This window comes from Hyposmocoma kahamanoa, unplaced genomic scaffold, assembly GCF_003589595.1.
Source record: "Hyposmocoma kahamanoa isolate Upper Pololo Valley unplaced genomic scaffold, ASM358959v1 87, whole genome shotgun sequence".
Classification (NCBI taxonomy): Eukaryota; Metazoa; Arthropoda; class Insecta; order Lepidoptera; family Cosmopterigidae; genus Hyposmocoma; species Hyposmocoma kahamanoa.
The window spans coordinates 9,357,057-9,362,004 of NW_020654422.1; positions in this window are offsets into that span (position 1 = coordinate 9,357,057).

Consider the following 4,948-nt stretch of genomic DNA (forward strand, 5'->3'; position numbering starts at 1 on the left):
GGTGTCGTATACCCCTGTCCATATTCACTGTAATTATCATTACGTGTAGTTGTGTGATATTTTTGAATTACATTCAATATTTCTATCTGAGCATTCAGTTTCCAATCATCGCGAATGGTCTTAAATCTATCGTATAAAGATAGCAAAAAATGCATATCACTGTCACAGGACTTGTCTGGTTCTTGTGTACGAGTATGTGCAGTTACTTGATCGCTGAAATGACTTGTTATTTTTTTTATTAACTCATATTCTGCATCATCTTTTTTTTTTTGGATATTTTTTGGTCTCTTCCAAACTTCAGAGTCACTCGTTTCAGTAGTATTATCGTCTTAATCATCGATTTGTTCGATGTCATCGTCTTTGTTTTGTACTGGTAGAGACGATGTTGTATTTCGATTTTCAGACAATGGCTTTAAAAATAATAATTGACTAAAGTAGTAGTATCTCTTTGAATTACCTGCTGAACCGCTTCTCTGTGAATTTTGTTTTTTAAGGTCTCTGTTGAAAGAGTCTCTTAATCTTTCCCATTTTCTTTGTAAGTTAGCAGCTGAAAAATTAATTGTTAAATTGAAATTTGTAGAAACGTAAGTTGGTAGTTAAATTTGAAAATAACATATAAAATAATAATAATAATATTTTACAATATCGAAATTACAGTGATCAGATCATATAATGATAGATAATTTCTGTATAATATTTAAATATCCATGTTAATAGTTTCAAATTATTCTTAAATTTATGACAGCCAAACATCTTTATATGGTTTGATAAATGATTAGTTTTTCTTATACGGGTGGCATAAGCGCTTTTTGAAAGCGTAATATAATTATTTAATGTACTAGCTTTCTACCCGCGTGGACTATACGTTATGTAATATATTATAAATAAGTAGTATTTAATATTTTAAATTTTTTTTTATTTTACCGTATTAAAATTAACTGGATTTATTTTATATTAGTCCAGTATAATGTAAGATCGATCATTTCCCAAAATGTCATCAGCCTATTGAATGGTGTTAAAAAAGGTTGAAATACCTAATACTTTTAGGGGTCGTTGTACTCTTCAACACGAGCTACTTTTACTATGGGGACACATATACCTACATGACCTAAATGTAGGTATATGTGTCCCCATAGTAAAAGTTGTTCATATTCATGAGTACAGTACAATGACCCCAATGTTATTTATTTCAACCTTTTGTAACACCTGTATAATTCCATTTCATTATTATTTGTTTTTAATATAATTTTTTTGTTATAGATATTTGGCAACGGGGTGTTCGTTTGAAGATCTCGCCGATTTTTTTAAATGTAGTACCTACTTCAACTGCTAGCAAAATTGTCCACGACGTGTGTCGCCTGATTTGGGATAAATTACAGCCTATTCATTTACCAACATATAATAAAACAATGTGGCTTGATATTGCGAACAAATTTAAAAAGAAAGCAACTTTCCCAAACTGCTTAGGGGCTGTAGATGGGAAACATATTAGGATTATTCATCCACCACGCAGTGGTTCATTATTCTTTAATTATAAACATTTTTTTTTCTATTGTTTTAATGGCCGTATATGACGCCGATTATTTATTCGTGTATGTTGATGTAGGAGCCTACGGTAAAACTTCCGATTCAACTATTTGGAGGGACTGCAGTTTATATGATGCAATGGAAGGAAATTATTTAGATCTACCTGGACCGCAAGCAATTACCCCTGTAGGTAGGCCCTTGCCTATGGTATTCATTGGCGATGAAGCCTTTGGATTACACAAACATTTGCTGCGACCATACAGCGGAAAGCAATTAATAATGAAAAAACGTGTTTTTAACTATAGATTATCACGAGCACGAAGATATGTGGAATGTTCCTTTGGAATTTTGACTAACAAATGGCGAATATTGCATAGGCCAATTAACGTGTCAGTTGAATTTGCAACAGACATAGTGAAAGCATGTGTCGTATTACATAATACGCAAGCGAGATGGCTATAAATTCGATGACACTTTATCGATAACTTCAAATTTGTTACGAATGCATTCCTTTGATCAAAGTCATGACGGGATTCGAGCAGATTATGTTAGAAATGAATTTGCCGACTATTTTGTGAGCCCTGAAGGTGAATTATCGTGGCAGTACAATAAAGCGTGAATGGTGTTGTTAGGTATACTCTGTTTAATAAATAGTAATTAATAAACTTACCACACTGGTTTTTTTCTTTTGTTTCTTTATTATCAAAATCTTCATAAAACTTCCTGCAGAGGATTTCCCATGCTTTGTTTTTGAATATGCGATTGAAATACTCCTCTGTCCTTTGATCCCAAATGCATGGCAAATTGCGAATCTCCTCAATAAACATATCCGTGTCAAGTCTCGGAGTCGGACATTTTAATTTTTCGCACAACCACGCGGCAACTCAGTACAACGCAGAATGAAAGGGGGGAGCGCAGGCGCCAGCTAGGCGCGCGCTGTTGATGACGTCATGTCGTGGCGATGTGGCCGCGGTGCCGCCGCCGGTGGTGGCGTTGACGTCGCGATGTGGTCGTATTACACAGGTGGTCGATAACAACGGCAAAATGTGGTACGTGTAAATTGTAATATTCATTTTCAATACAAAATATACGCCCGACCACATGGCGTCGTTGTGATGTGGTTGTGGCTGTGGTGTGGTTGTGGTACGTGTGAATTGACCCTATTTCCATCGGGCGAAAGTCGCCTGACGACTTGTGCGCTGGGACTTGGGCCTTGGGGCTGCAACAATCTTCGTTTAGTTTTTAGAAGCATGCTTCCTGACGTGACTTTTGTTTAGTGCTGTGAATTTTTTTCCATTTTTCTGCAGTGGTAATTATAGTTCTACGGTACGAATGCTGAAAATCCCCCTTTATCAGGGTCAAGCACACGTCATGCTTAACACTTAATATCTAAATTCAACTTTATGCCGCTTACGAAAAAAACCGGTCAAAGCACAAAGTGTCAAACTTGACGTAGGTATGTCGTACAATCTTCTTCGAGGATGGAAAAAAAAATAAAAGAACAATACTTACTTTTGACCACATCTAAGTGGTCTGTGATTTTGACTGTGTGTTCCCCGATTAATAGGTCTACAATTCTTCTTATAGAGGAGAAAGAGACACTTTTGAACAGGGATAGCTTGGAACGAACGCGTTTGCGCAGTCAGTGCAAATGAAAATGTAGTAAGAATTATGTTTATAATATGGCAACACCGAGCCCCACACCTGGTGGTCTACTCTCGATCTCCGTCCAACATGCATCCGAAACAGTTACTGCCGAATAAGCAATATTTCACCAAATGAAAAGACGCGTGATGCGAATGAAGCTTCATACTGGATACTTGTCTTTTAATTTTGTCGAATATTACTTATTTGACAGTAATTGTTTCGGAGGGAGATCGAGAGTACAGTGGCAACGGTCAGTGTGCGCCATCACTTATTTGTTTGTAGTGTGCGGTGCGCGCGCCATAAACTGAATGAGAGGTCGTGTTTAGTTTCAGCGTCGAAAAGTAAACATTCTCAAAAATAGTTGTAAGGATATTACTGGAAGAATATAGATAATGGTGAATTGAACTTTGCTTGTCGTATGGATTACTATATTGCTGAACTATTAAACCTACAGCTTGCAATCATTGAGTATTTTTACACTTGAAAAATATTTGTCATTTTGTAGAGTAAGTACTATTGGGGCAGATTTGAACGAATCAAAGGGGGCAGCTTTGAACACGTTTAGAGGTTCTGTTCTGATTAACTTCCTCTGCTAATATTTTTACAAAACAGGTTTTGTGTAAGTTTTTTAATTAAGTACCTTTATTCTGTTTTTTAGTATTCCTGTGACTTTATAATTAATTACTTATGAAGTTAAGTTTTTATTTATTTTTTTATATTGCAGTTAATAATTAAAACTTTGAGTTTTGGTTCCGTCCAAACTTTTTTAAAATCCTGTGATTATAGAAACAACTAAACAGATTGAAGAACTATATGTACTTACATATATATAATGTATATAAATATTATATGTTTTATATATATTGCAAAAGATTTTTTATAACGGGATTAATAAAAATATTTTGCAATAAATAAGTCATTTTCAATTAAATTTTAAACTGATTAATTCAAGGGCACCTTGCCCCAGGTGTGGGACAGATTGAAACATTTGAGTTCCTTCACAAAAGTGGGAATTCTACAATATTAGAAGTTTTTAGATTGTGCTTATTATGAATTATTATAGCCAAACAATAAGTCTAACTACAACAAACAAAACAAATAAATACTTTTGGTCTTAGAATAATAACGCATAGAAACCTAGCCCGCACACGCTAAGTGAGGCAAGTTAGAGGCTTCCTATACGGCCTACACGAGCGGGCGGGTTGTCAGTGCTCAAGGTCAAATTGCACCGCAAACAGCTCCAAAATTTTTGCTAAAAATGACGAAATGTGCGGCAAATGGGTGTAAAAATAGAACAGGCAAACATCAAATAGACACTAACATCACATTCCACAAGGAAGTAACGCGTTTCAACTTGTATTTTTATATAAACATTCACTAAAACCGAAAATTTATTTCGTTGCAACAAGACACGACAATGTTGCAAAGTAACGGATTTCTTTCTCCCGATTTTGCTGTTCTGTTTCAAAATAATTATATTACGTAATTTTTTGAGAATAGGCAATATCGCGATGGCTGCAAATTTTTTTTTATTCTAATGTAAGTGTGCATTTGACCTCCATTTCTGCAAGTTAAATGCGTACAAATGTTGTTTACAAAGAGCAACCCCCAGAGTTTATTGCTCATACTTCTCGGGGGAATCTGCCTTACGAATGAGCGGTAGAGTTTAACCAATGTGACGATTTCTAGTGTAATAATGCTTACCTATGACATAAAGATTATTTTGATTCTGGGTATCGTTTACGGGGTATATGGGGGTGCTCATTACGAATAT